At 39.7% G+C, this 15,093-nt stretch overlaps 1 long non-coding RNA gene across 1 annotated transcript; it reads right to left on the bottom strand.

Annotated features, from left to right (window-relative positions):
- Positions 1-5,431: 5,431 nt before the first annotated feature.
- On the bottom strand, positions 5,432-7,520 carry LOC145983278 (uncharacterized). Its single transcript, XR_014441232.1, has 3 exons — positions 7,456-7,520; positions 6,077-6,263; positions 5,432-5,495 (listed from the first exon to the last, which is right to left on the bottom strand). It is a non-coding gene; the product is annotated as an uncharacterized LOC145983278 (long non-coding RNA).
- Positions 7,521-15,093: the final 7,573 nt, after the last annotated feature.

Here is a 15,093-nt window from a genome sequence, read left to right on the forward strand (position 1 = left end):
ATGTTAGTTTGTTTTCAATGTGTAAGATTGGTGGCTGCAATTATAATGTTTGTAGCTAACAGAAGTATTTCAACGGAATATTCAAACTGTTAGAAGTTTTTCTCTGCAACATGAATATGTGTTCATAGAATTCATGTTTTTTTGTGACAATTAATGTTTTCTGAACTCATCTGAGAATATTAGAAAAGTGATGTTATTGGTGTTGCTGATCCGAAATAAACAATAGTGAATACTAGAACTGAGAAAAGTTCTGTGTGTCATTAAAGCAACATACAGCTTTGAACCTATACCGCTTTGAAACGGATACCCTTACCCCATACCGATACCTATACTGTTGCTTGAAAATTGTAAAAATTGAAAATTGTTCAATATGTTGACTAATATTGCTGGGTGAATAATCCACTTGAATTATAAGCAATAATTTACCAGAGTTTTGCTTTAAAACGGCTTTAGAATTATATCAGAATATAATATTCTGTTATGTAAGCACAAAATATAGTATTTTCCACATAATATTAGTACAAAATCAATGAAAACTTCGAATTTTACCCCCCGAACGATCGGAACGACGGAACCTTGTCGGCTGGTATCAGTAAATAAAGTCCAACCGATACTTTCCGATACCGATCCCCTAGTTAAAAGCCCTAACTGACTTTACGCTCTGTGAAGCCTGGGGTACGTTTTATTATTCATCCCCATTGTCGCGATGCACCTAGAGACGTACAAAAAACGACGTAAAATAGTCTAAAGAGAATGTAATCTGAGAATGCTCCATACTTTTCGATAGCTGTTCTGATTGTGGCACCATGAGTCACTGGAGGAATACTGGAAAACAATCAGGAAAAAAATGGAAAGGAGATCGAACTGCTTCCAGGCGACAGAAGACCGAGCGGTGTGGAGTGTAGGAGCGAATCGTGCGAGTTTCCATGCAACCACTACATCCCCTGCAACCCTTCCCCTACACAATTAAGGAGGGAAAAGGGACGGCCTCCCCCGCCTCTCACAAACACCGACAGAGGCGAGCATTCACCCACGCCTCCTGTACGCCATCGCACCACCCCGATACCGAGACCAGGAGCCCCAAGGAGCCCATTCAGACAGGGCTCGTCAAAGGGTGGAAGTATGGAGTTTTCACCAACGACTGCTTTTTCAGCAACCCGCTGGTGCCTACGTCCCTCCTGGCCTGGGTTACATCCCCCACGGACCATTCACCCCTCCGCAGCGCTGGTTCTTCCCCCTCTGTATCCTCCCTTGCCCCACCCCTTTTCCCCTAAAGTTGAAGGAACCTTTAAAAATGGACCCCCAGTTTTTCCACTGGCCCAAAATAGGCCTTCTTTTTCGAGGGGAGGGTTAAGGCAAAGATCTGCTTTTCTTTTTTTATCAAATTATTAATTTACTGGAACCTGTAAAAGAAAGTATTTGTTTTAGTGTTACTTACCGGTGATCTAGAAAATAATGACAAATAATAACACTTAACTAACAATTTATTCACAAAAACAACATGTCAGTATAGGAGAGACATTTTCCTCACAGAAACGATCATCGAAATATTTCATGTTTTTTATCGTTACGGTTATGAAGAAAATAAAATTCAAAGTTGGGGATCTGGCTTCCTATTTGAAAGCGGAGAAAAAATCCGTGTAACGGAAATTTCGTTTGCACCGGTTTGCTAAAGTTTTCAAATAGGGGACACCTTCCAAATTGGAATTTTAATTTCAAAATCATATCGATGCATTTTTTTTTGCGAAAAAGGATGTGATGATGTCTCCAACGTCATTTTTTTTCTGACGTCACAGAACTGTGGTGGGAAAGGCTGCGTAAAATTTACGCCCCCCCCCACCTTTAATCAGTTTACTTGAGAAACTTATTGGTATAAACGAAATATAAAAGTGGTACATTCCAATACAAACAATGAGCAATCCAATGATCAGTGGAGCACATTGTGATTCAGAGGTCCCGTCTAGTTTGCTGAACTTTTTGACACCAGATGCAGTTCAGTTGCATCCCGGTCTCAGTCTGCTGCAAGGATATTGTGTTGAACCAAGCAGACGTTGTACACAAGAACAGAGGTGTTGAAGTTCAGAAAATTTAACAAATGCCTTCTGCATGATACTCAAGCGTTCATTTGATTGGTTAGCACGCATCACGTGACCATAGATATCACATTCTAGACCGCTCCAGAATGCAGTGCAAACGATGAAGACACTAAATCAGCGAAGTGGACTTCTCAGTGTTGAATTTTGCAACCAACTATAGGCGTGAGTGCGAAGAGAGTTAAAAGGGGCTAGAGAGAAATGGCGAAAGCAAGTGGCTTGGATTTTCGAAAGGAAGAGGGGGTCGTATACTTTTTTTAGTAGTCTGCCTTCATTTTCCCATATTTTCCTCTCTTAAACGTTCTTTTTTTCTTAGAAATACTGGGCCAAAGAAAAGGGTGATATGGCCCGCATCAAACCCCTTGTGCACGCCACTAGGCGGAAGCCATACCGCGCTTGTTCCAACTCGTCACCTTTCCCGCGCTAGCGATTGGTCGACAGTTTCTGCGAAGGGCGAATGGGGAGCACACGGTGTTGCCACTTCCTACTGTATTACTAGCTTTTTTATGTCATTCAAGAAGTTCATTTTGGACAGTTACCGGGGTGGTGTTTAGTGTGCTGCACAAACATTTGTGCATTCTCTTTTATTTTATTTGTATTTATTTACATTTTCCTTGTGCGAGCTGTACGCTGTACGCACTACATTAATTTTACATTACACACACTTTCTCTTCCCTCAAAGTCGTGTATTAATATTGTACCTTCTTTACGTTAGTATACAAATAACTCTTAGCAGTTGATCAGATACAAAAGAAAAAATTAAACATAATTAGTATATTTTAACAATCGAAATATTGCACATGCAAATAAAGTTGTGTGTCCGGTTCATTCGGCCTCCTGTCTGGAGACTTACTTGAATTTGAATTTCTTTGTTGAATAATGTGAAAAACAATACAGAACAGAACAAAACAAAACACATATACATTGCACACTGCTAGACCCACAGTACACGTATTACACGCTCGGTTCACTTTGTGCGGTTTCTTCGTTCTTATCGCTGACCGCTAACGCCTTTCCTCGTCGCTCCCTCACTTCCCACAAATATCTCCCCACTCGTTGCACTATCTCACTTATGATTCCTCTTCTGTCTTCTACCACTTCCATTATTTCCCTCTCTGTTACGTTCTCAACCCACTTGTCTCGTAAATCACGCGTAGAGGGGCAGGCAGAGAGCAGATGCTCGCCCGTCTCTCCCTCCCCGCACAAAGAGCATATAGTTTCCCCTGCTTCATTCTTAATTTTTACTTGTTTCCAACCCCCCAGTCTGAACCATGCTATCCCTCCCCTTTCTTTTTTGCCTACCAAGTTTATGTATCTTGCTTTCCCCCAATCCCTTGATTTCAAATGATCTCTTAGTGAAGTCTTCGTCTGACAGTCGGCTAGTATTTCTTGCCTGTCTATGTCCATAAGTCTCCCTCTAATTTGATTTTCAACTGATGTATCTACCCTCCCTCCTGCTTCCCAAACCCACCCCATCCCAATAGAGTTCAACATGTTTTTTATATCCCTCGCCCAGTTCCGTGTATTTTCTTCTCTTACTTGCATTATCAGACATTGACCCTTAAGTGTCGTGTTACCCTCCCTTGCTAGCTGAAGCCAATACTTTAAAGTTCTCATCCTAGCTTGTACTGTTTCTTTGCTTAGACCTAATTCTTTAAGTACCCCACAATTGGCAGTACTTCTACTTACACACAACACTTTTTTGTAGTATTCTGTTTGAATGCTTGCGACTGTGCTCCCTCCTCTTGCCCCCCACAGTTCAACCCCATAGTTCAAAGTTCCTGTTATTATTGACTTGTACAAACCCTGAATCACTGAGAACGGCATTTGCGGTACTTTACTTATGGTACGTATTACTTGGTCTATTGCGAGCTTTGCTTTGCTTTTTCGTGTCTGTATATGTTGCGTCCAACTTCCAGTCATAGATAATGTTTGGCGGCCTGGCTTCTCCCACCAGAAGGCAGTTGACAGTAGGTAGCGACAACATCGCGCGGTTCTTGCTATGGAAACGTTCGGCGAGTTCAGAAATAGTGACAGCTTATTCCAAACTCAGTGTAGGAAACATCCACCTACACCTTACACATGTAGAACAACTTTTGTAAAATATTTGCTACTATTTGCAGGAATAGACACCTCAATGGCAAATGCATTTGAGTTCTTGGCGTACAGGCTGACCGCCTAACCCCCAACCCCAGGCTGGTGTAGTGTGTGGTTTTGGGCTATATTTCATAAGTGTTATGCATTTCTAGGTGTACCTGTTCAACCAGTTTGCTTCATTGTTGCTTATTCCACATTTAGCCTGAAACCAATTATTTCATTTTTTGTTCACAGGATTCGTTGTGATGATTTTTCTTTTCTATGTAAACTGTATTTGAGCCATTTCACTCATTTTTTAAGCAGGAATAAGTTCCCCAATCATATTATCGCATTCATCTTGTAACATTTACGCGAGAATTCCTTCCGACCGCCGTGGTCGAGTGGTTAGCATAGTGCGTTACGATGACAGGCGACCTGGGTTCTAATCCCGGCCTGGCCATGGTTGTTCTTCGTGAGTCTCTCTTCATCAATTTCCTCACATGATCATTCATCGTGATCTTCGCGATTAGCCAAAAGCTTCAAAACAGCGAAGCAAATTAAATCGAATACCAGTATAAATGAAAAGTGCTGTTCTTTTGCAATCATATGGGCTGAACATATGCTCACATATCAAGTGAAGAAAGCATTCCACAAAATCAATCAGTGGCACACACAGACTTCTTAAGGGGGACATGTGTTTATTTAATTTATTTTTGGAAAGTTTAATCAAAAGGGGGATTATAACTTCTATCCCCATGGGCACTCCACTGCACGCATAAATAATAAAGTTGATTACATAATGTAGAAATAGTGTGAAAAATATCATGAGGCTTATGATTTTGCTTTCGTTAATATGAAAGCCGTCCATTTTAAATTATCATACAATTAAACTATTACTTCTGTGAACAAAATAACATTAAATACAACTTTTAAAAAAATTACAAAAGAGAAATAATTCTTCCGCTTTCTTTCATCACATGACATTAGTTGTGTTGATGTTCTCGAAGCAATTGAAAGCTTGGTACTCGGGAGTTGAAATTTCGTTAGTTTTACTGCAAATCAGCCAAAAAATTAACTTTGACATTGACGATAGGGTTTTAGAACTGGCTCAAAACTAATGCGAAAATGTACGAGTTGTAATCTTCGATTTCATGTGAACAGAATGACTCTAGTTTCAAGAATAACATTGTGAGAAATTTTTAAATATATTTATGTCAACAGCAAGTACAGAGTATGGAGTCAACGGTACTTACCTATTAGTTGTGATTGTTCCGCTTCTACTTTGCAGCAGTTTGATTTTGTCGTCCCTGGATAAGCGAGTTGCCTCTGAAAGGTACAAGATAAAGACGAATAAACACAATGCTGAGATATAATTCATTATCAACTAAAGACAAGTTTCAACCTTATTATTAAGATTGTCAAGAATGAAGAAATCAGTATGAACTTTTCTGGCATGGGTCAATCTACAAGTTGTGTAATAATGAAAATATGGAACCGGTCAAAAGTGCCCTCCTAAAGAGTCTTTTCATTTGCTTCTCAATACACTTGTGAGATTTTACTGATTTCGAACGACAGAAAAATGGAACAATCTTGTCTAAAGCTTTCTTCAAGTTTGAAAGGTTTTGTTGCCTTAAATATATTTCATTCCAAAACTGATAACCATGCAGTAATGAACCCCTACAAATAGAGACCCCGCTAAGTAATTTGATATTTGAAAGGTCGTCATGGTACAATCTCTAGCTACTTCTGAACCCATATGATATGAACTTTTAATTCTTGCTTGAGCCAAATTTGCTTTGTGGACAGAGTCCCTTTGCACCCCAAACTATTGACCAGAGCCACATAGAGACTTATTTTGCTTGGAATAATAAGCGAAATTCATTATATACAGGATGTAAAATTCTCACCTGCTGCTTTTACAGTCCTCCTCTTGGTAGATGCTGTTGCCTGGATCATCGTGATCACCGTCCTCTGCCCATGCTACTCAGAAGACGTGAAGGCCTTGGTGTTCAGTTTGACTTGAACTTGGCTGTCATCAGGCAATGTGGGTTTGGTGGCGTCTTTCCACTTCCCAAAGGATCTTGAGACACTTTTCTGAGAAATACAAATGCGTTCTTTTGTACTATTAAATTCTTACTACAACTTTCCGTATAAAAACTAACGCTGAACAAATTGTGCGACATGTATAATTGTAATGTTCTGAGGCATTTGCGATTTGAAGCCTGTAATCTACATAGATAGACTTCCTGCTAGATCGCCTTTCTAATCGCTGAGGCTAGAAGGTCTTCTAATAAGAATTCTACCTCCATGGGAAACGAGCTTAAATGTTATTTACGCGGTTTCTAAATTTTGTAAAATGTGAACGTTGCGTTTCATTCGATATTTTCTTTCAACATTTGCTCGCTTATAATAATAATATGAACTCAGATTAATCTTACCTACGGAATTGTGCATGATGATTCAGACGATATCCTATGGTTTAAATTCTTTCCATTATAATAAAGTGTTTGTTTCAGGTAAATGTTTCATGTAATTATAACAATAAGCACAGCTGTTGGTAAGGATTTTTATCTTGTGTGATCTTTGAATGTTACATTAAAGAAGAGGATTTGAACATCAAACCTTTCCAATTATTTTTCAAGATCCGTAGAAAATAACTTTTGTGATTTTGTACAGCACTAATCAAGCTAGACAGCAAAGTTAAAACAGTTAAAACAATAAGCGACATTGTGATTCAGAAGAAGTAAAGGTAGCCTACTAGAAATGCTATTATTACTTTTATGACAATATTTGGCATTTCTGTTACTGTACGAATCCATAGTTTCACAATAAAGTCAAAGTATTGATACACGAACAACGCAGGACATTCTCATATCTACTAATGATGAGCAATTCTATGTGCAATCTTGAATGGGGAATATTTGCTTCTTGTGTGATTATTAAGGATGTGCAGGACCGAATGTTTTTGGCAGGGACTGGACGGTACGGGAATGAATTTTTTTAAATTTCGTGTGGCAAATGTTCTAAATTTTCCAAAACTGAAAATCTCAAATTCTGGACAATATTTTCCCATCAAGTAATCGTTTTTGCAAATCTGAAATAAAAATGTGTTCAGTAAATCTTTCTGATTATGTAGCAAGTCATAAGCTTCCAAAAACCTAACATGCCTGGTGATTGTTATTCATTTCATGATCTCATACACAAATTTATAATGATACTGCGAGTTCTTAAGTTCTGAGTGACCGAAAAATGTATGTTTTTGTTATTATACAAATGTCCTCCTTACCTTTTCGCTTCTTTCATTCTATTCTTGTCTCTTATTAGTTTTGCATGTCACATTTACATTGACTTTTTTTTATAAGATAAGTTCTATGGGAACACATAAGCATTATTGAGATAAAATATTGTTGCAAGCGATCAGTGCAATTTGCTCCTGACATTTATTATCAGAGCCGGATTTTTGTGACGTCATATTTCATTATCGCCTGTTTCTCGATGCTTTAGTTCATTTAGACAAGTTTGTAACTTTTGCGAATACGATTATTCTGCTTTTATTGGTGATGTAACATTACATGTGTTTACTATAATTTTTCTTTAGGTCTTATTTTGGTTAAGGCATGGTTTTGAAAGCATATTTTAGGTCTCATTTAGAGTGTTTTAAATGGATACCGGTAATCCCAATTTTGTTAATACCATACCCTATTAAAATTATATTACTATGAAGCGAAGGTAGAAAACAGGATTGACAAACAATGGCAACATTTGCTTAGAGGCCAGGTAAGCAAATCGTGGAATCCCAAACACTGTGCAATGTTCCAACACTGAAAAACCAATCCCCAGACTGTTTTACTTCAAGTCACTTAACCATTGCGGAGGCCAAAATAAAATAATGTATCAGGAATGAAACAAATCACGCGAGTGAAAGATTGTTCTTTCTTTTTGATCCCAAAACGAGGCTGCTCTATGAAACGAGTCTGTGTTGCTGGAAAAAGTTGTAGTTCGAAAAAGAAACGCCAGAGTCCGTTGTAAATCAGTAAGGTTAAATTTAAAATTATCACTTGTTATCTTTCAGAACATGTAGTTTATTTTTACTTTCTAATTGAAAAATTTAACTGATAAATAGAACTGAGTACCTGATTAGTGATTAAAGCGATACTTCAATTTCTTATTAACCAATTTGTAGAGGGGTCTTTAAATGGAGTGAATGGTTTTAAGTTAAAAAGAAACAATTTAGATTATATAATTAATAGCTCTGTATAGACAACTGACAGGGGACATTTAATGGAAAATTTAAAAAATACATATTTTGTAGCTTTAGAATATGTATGAATATTTCTTACTTATTTGGTAGCATTTATTATGTTAAGGATCGGTTGGTAAGTCCCAAGCACAGTGGTATTCTACATTCAACAATAATTAAATCTATTAAGAATTTCTGCTAGAGAATTCAGGAGGAAAATCACCTTGTCTTGATATTCGAGATACTTTCCTTACACTGTATACCTATATTTTCTATTTTAGACAACAGCGAATGTTCTAGTAGGAATTCTAAAGCGATTAATTTTTTGCAAAATTTAGAATTAAGAATAAAAAATCATTTTTTCCAAGTCGTTGCGTATGGCATGACATTTTTTGTAGGACATTCTTATGTAGGACGGACGTTCCGAAAGTAAGTTTCGTTATTTTGTTTTCACAGGAAAGCTTTACAACAAACAGAAGAATACAATGTCATAACAAAATACAGTATTTTGGTTGTTTTCCACATAGTCGCCACCGACATTGATACAATTGAACTACTTAGAGTGCTACAAGCCACATTTCACGTTTACCACATTATAAAGCATGCCACATTTCACAGTTTAACGTGAAAAACGGTGATTGAATTATTGTGGCACTTACAGCGTTTAGCAATTTTAGTCTTCAATTGTCGTACCGTTAAATCTATTTTAAAAAAACTATCCTGGTAAAAATCTGTGCCCAGCGATTTAAGGAAGTTCTTCATAGCCTGTTGCACCTCTTCGTTGCTTCCGAAGTGACGTCCCGATAGTGCTGACTTCAACGCAGGTAAAAGGTGGAAGTCTGATGGGACAAGATCGGGGCTGTAGGCCGGGTGATTCAATCTCTCCCATCCCAGACGACGAATGTGTTCTGCAGTTACCATTGCTGTGTGGGGCCTTGCATTGTCGTTCAAGAATAAAACCCCTCGCCTCAAGGGCCCTGGTCTCTTGCATCGAATGGCGGACTTCAGTTTGCGTAGTGTGTGGTAATAGCGTGCCGCATTGATGGTCCCTGTAGTGAGGTAATCAAACAAAATGATACTCTTCGCGTCCCAGAACACTGTCAGCATAATTTTCCCTGCGGACTGCGACACTTTGATTTTTTCTGGACGGGTGAGCTGGGATGTTTCCATGTCGTTGAGGTGGACTTGGTCTCTGGGGTAACGTTGTGCCCCTATGTCTCATTGGCTGTGATGATCCTGGACAGAACGTCATTGCCCTCGCGCTCGTACCGCATCAAGTGTTCGAGGCTTATTCTCATTCTCGCAGTCTTGTGCTCAGGGGTGAAGTTTTTCGGCACCCACCTTGCCGACACGTTCCGATATCCCAAGTCGTGAATCATGTGGTGGACTTCGGCACGTCCAACACCCAATGTGGATACGACTTCAGACACAGTTACGCGCCTGTTGGCTAACACCATTTCCTGTACTCTGTCGACGTTTGTTGCAGTCATGGACGTGGAAAGGCGCCCAGATTGGTCTTCATCTTCCACCATCTGCCTTCCTTCATTGAACACCAGAGCCCAACCATCTGACGGGACATGGCGTTGTCTCCATAGACGCTCTGTAGGCCTCGATGAATATCTGAAACACTGATCCCACGCGCCCATTCATAGCGCACGACAGCACGCACTTCCATTTGTGACCACGTTTCCAGCACACGTCTTTCTGCCATACTGGTTTGCATTGCACTCGAATGAGCTCGGGCACGTCGGTCTGCTGCTTATCTCTATTCTTCGGCACTATGCGCATGCGCCATCGCTCCTCTGTTCTCGTTCCTCCCGTAATGAATTCAGGAAATATTGTATTTTGTTATAGTACTGTGTTTTCTCACTTTGTAATACAGCTCACCTGTGAAAAAAAAATGACGAAACTTACTTTCGGAATGTCCCTCGTTTATATATGTTGGCGCGCGAGAGTGAGAGATTTTGATAATGCCGTAATGCACAGTAATAATATATATAAATATTGTTACATAGTTCAGGACATAGAAAGGTACATATGTGCCATTTGCAAAACGCAAAACATAACTCACGGTTTGATAATAACGTCCTCTACATGGCGTACCTCCCTGAGGTAACATTCCTGCATTCGGGAATGAACGTTTCTCATAACTTTCTGCAGTACGTCCGCAGTGATAGACCAAATCTCTTTACATCGCAGCCTTTGGTTCCTGCAGTGAATGAGGACGAGTAGTAAACACACGAACTTTTAAATATCCCCATAAAAAGAAATCATACACTCACAAATCTGGCGATCTTGCAGGCCAGTTCATATCGTCGTTCCTGGACATGATACGCCATTTAGAGGACGTTATTTTCAAACCGTGAGTTATGTTTTGTTCTTTGCAAATGGCGTATGGTACATGTACCTTTTTATGTCCTGAATTAGGTAACAATACATATATTATTACTGTGCATCAGGGCATTGTCAAAATCTCCCACTACCGCACGCCACCCTGTATATACAGTTGTGGTGTGGCCAAGGTGAAGTGCTACGAAGCCGAAGGTCTCAGGTTTGAACTCTGGTCAAGCATGGTCATCTATATCATTATATCATCATTGACCTTCATTGTGGCATTTAATCCAAGAGGTAGAAGAACGAGTGACGTAATAACCATATCAGAAAAATGTGCGTTGCGTTACACCAATGCTGTATCACTTATTTTGGTGATAACTCAGTAACATAATAGAGTGCATTGACAATGAATACTTTTGAGGAAACGCACAGAAAAACGAGGAAACCTCTTGCAATGTTATAAGAAAATAAACGTGATTGTACACAATGTTTTTTTCTCAAAATTTCGTACAATCACGGAAATTATTTCATGCGATTGTCAGAGGCTTGTACAATTTCGTAAGATTAGAACACGTGCATACGTGTTAAGAAAGAGAATCAACTACACAGTAATTCAGTCGTTGCCACGATATCTTGGCCGAAAGTTTACGTTCTAATTTCGCAACTGTATGATATGTATGATATTATGGTCCACATGATCCACATATAATACTTACTTCTAAAGAAGAAAACATATTCTCCTCCAGATCATCAATCCTTTTGAAAATTTCTGGACGGGCGGCTGATTACACAGTTCTAAAAATTTTTAACTTTTTTCTGTTACAGAAAAGAAAGAAGTTGCTGTTTCTCACTGAAATTGACCTCCTGAACACGAATATGCACTTCATTTTCTAAGATTCGCTCTTAATTTGAAGTTACGACATAATACATGTTACCCATAAGCAATGCATTGGCTCTTATTTTCAAGTTAGCATGATTCACGTTAAATAACAATTAATCATAAGCAATGTGGGCATAACTTGATAAATATATTAAAAGGCGCCCACAAAAGGAGGCCGGTGGCACTCGCCCCTCCGAGATATCTGGGAAGAATTAATACAATTCAAAATTTGAAATTATGGCTTGGAAACATAGATGAGAGGTGCTGTGAAAGACAGATTAAGCGTCTATGCAAATTAACTTAGTGGTGGTGATGCAAATTCTCATAATGGGGGAAACCATAACTCTATGATTCCTCCACTTTAAACACTGACCCCTTCCCCCACACACACAAACACGCACAATCCTGCGAGCGGCCTTGAAATGAATGTTTACTGAATCCTCTACAAGAATGTTTTTTTTTTCTGCTGCATATACCCTATCCCAGCTAACTGTGGAGTAAGGGCGCGTAGCGTCAGAGAAGCAAGGGTAATCGAGGGAACAGAGCGAAGCAGTAAACGCTGCTGTTAAGGCAGACGCTTTCCCCCACTCCAGGCAATTCCGTTCCTCTCACATGTTTATTGATGGAGCCGTCTCGCGTCACTACTTGCGCAGAGACTTGATTTCGTTGGCCTGCTCTACAGTTAGCTGGGACAGAGTATAGGAGAATTTTATAGGGAGTGAAACATGGAGAGAAAGTTGTACTGCGTTTCGCGTAGCGGGTAAGCATATTTCAATTTATATGTAGTAGTTGACATATATCCAAGTTGTGTTTTGACAAATATGCGTAAGAAACATTAATAATCAAATATGAAACAATAATTTGTGCATTAGTTTTATCCCTGAGCTGCTATTGCTAGAGAAAATATAGTGTCCGATATATCGGACTCTGTGCACACTGAGCACTTTATGCATATTTTCCATATCCTGTAAAATTGTCGATACCTTTGATGTTTAGACATTGTCAATGTATGTATGTGTATGTATGTGTGTGTGAATAGATTTGTGCATTACTGTGTATGTGTGTGTACATATTATGTTTGATTTGATTTGATTTGATTTAGTTTATTTTACTTCGCGTTTTGTGCCTCTTGGCTAATTTGCGAAGATGGGGATGAGTGATGAACAGTGACGTGCACTGAGGAGTAGCTAGTCCAGCAGAGATAGATCAATCAATCTCACGTCTCTAATTATTTTCAAATCACAATATTTATTATCTTGAAGCCTCAGTTCATACGCAACATTTCTTTCTACGCGCTTCTCGTCCCTCGATGTGATCAACTGGCAAGGATGGATACCCTAGCTGGCTCTTCTTCCGCCTTACCAGATCCAGGTATAGACAACCGACCGAAGCGAAAGGGAAGATTTCTGCCTGTGCCTCCCTTGCCCCTACGCCCCCGCTCCCATGGTTGAAAGCCCGTGGTTTCAGGTCCTCCAGTCTATCTCTTATAGGACAGATAGGGGATAGGTTTCCCTTTGATTCTTTTGTAAATCCTCTAAGGAACTCAGGGGAAAATTTTCTGCAGTACTTATGTTCCCTGTATTTACACAACATTTTAAACGTTGTACATTATGTATGTATAATATGGGATGTAGTTTTATTTGTATATAAATGGGAACGTACTTGTATTACGTGCAGAGAAAAATGTTATGGTTTCTTTTTTTTTCTTTCAAATATGGAATATATAATGATTAAATAACAAATATTTGCTTACGCTTCCTCGCGCTCTCGTTTTAATAGTGTTTTATTTAAATATACTAATAATTTGGCCTCCAATAAAAGAAATGGGTAAGTCATACAGTCATAAATACGGATGTATTAATTTGGGGAAGAAACCGCGCTTTCTAATTGTTGTTGTTGGTTTGGTTTATTTTACTTCACCTTTCTGCCACATTTGGTTATCGCGAAAATGAGGATGAGTGATGATATAATGAAATTGATGAAGGGACCTCACAAAGAACGATTCAGGGCGGGATTCGAACCCGTGACGAGCGCGCATTCTTGTTCCTATGTGTTGTACTCTGCAGTGAATAATGAAATAATTTGGAATGAAAAATGTATCCCAGAACTAAAAAAAGCCAAATGAATATTGTTGAAGAAACTACAAAAAAGTGTGTTTTGTTACCTGTTTGCCACCTTCCATCACTTTTTCTAGCTGTATAGATTTAATTGCGATAAGTAGCTATAATGAGCTCATGGAAGCCACGAGGGACAATCTTAAAAAGAGAACTCTGGACTCCTGATTTCACAGTGCCTTGCAGATGCACTGGGAGGAAATTATTTGTATTTTCTTTTATCTTCCTTTAGCGTTGCTTTTCCATCACTTTACCGAACTTCTGCCATGACGATGAGCGTTGATTGAATTAAACGGATGAAAAGTGGTTACAAGGAACATTTCATGCACAGGCCAGGGCTCGAGCCTGCATCCTTCAGTAACGAGATCGTGAGATGGAGAAATTAGGGAAATCAAGCAATGCAATTTTTTTAGAAAAACGTTAATCATATACAACCTTAGTGACAATGAAGTTCGACCAGTCACAAATATAGGAGTGCGTTGTGAAAGAAGGAGAACACATGCATATGCTGAACATATTTTATTCAGCAGGCTACATGGAACAAAGGAAAACATAAATTTCCTCTGCAACGCAGCAATATATGGTGTCCACACAAAATAAAACATTTTCGTCCATCTACACGTGACATTGAAGTTCGACCACTGTTAGAGGGGATCCTGTTTACCATGGTGTGACGCCGCCCCGTCGGCGAATAACTGTGGCAATGCGTCGGGGCATGCTGCGGATGAGTCGATCAAGGTATTCCACATCGATGCGGTGCCATTCCTCCTGCAGGCAGGCGATAAGAGCAGCCACTGTCGTGGGTCCCCTCTGTTGCACACGTCGCTTAAGAACACGCCACACATTCTCAATGGGCGAGAGGTCGGGACTCGATGGTGGCCATGGCAGAGTTCGCACGTGATGGCGAGTCAACCATTCTCTTGTCAGCCGCGCTGTATGAGGCCTGGCATTGTCGTGTTGAAAGATGAGACGCCGCCTGTGGAACAGGTGCCTTCGCACCGTGGGAAGATGCCGCTCCAGTATGCGTGTATAGGCGTGTTCATTCACAATGCCCTCACAGACGTGTAGTGGGCCAACCCCAGATGCCGTCATGCATCCCCATACCATCACTGATGCAGGTTTCTGTACCCGACGTGCATAACATTTTGCTTCATTCTGTTCCTCCTTCCGACAAATGACTGTTTTCCGTATTTTCCCGTACACAACATTGAAAATGGATTCGTCCGTCCACAAAACCCTTTTCCACTGCCGAAATGTCCATCCCCGGTACATTCGTGCCCACCATAGTCGATTGCCTTTGTTCAACATGGAAAGGAAGGGTTTACGTTTCGCCTTGTACATTCGGTAACCGCATCG

The sequence above is a fragment of the Lepisma saccharinum genome, unplaced genomic scaffold (assembly GCF_977018435.1).
Source record: "Lepisma saccharinum unplaced genomic scaffold, izLepSacc3.1 HAP1_SCAFFOLD_729, whole genome shotgun sequence".
Classification (NCBI taxonomy): Eukaryota; Metazoa; Arthropoda; class Insecta; order Zygentoma; family Lepismatidae; genus Lepisma; species Lepisma saccharinum.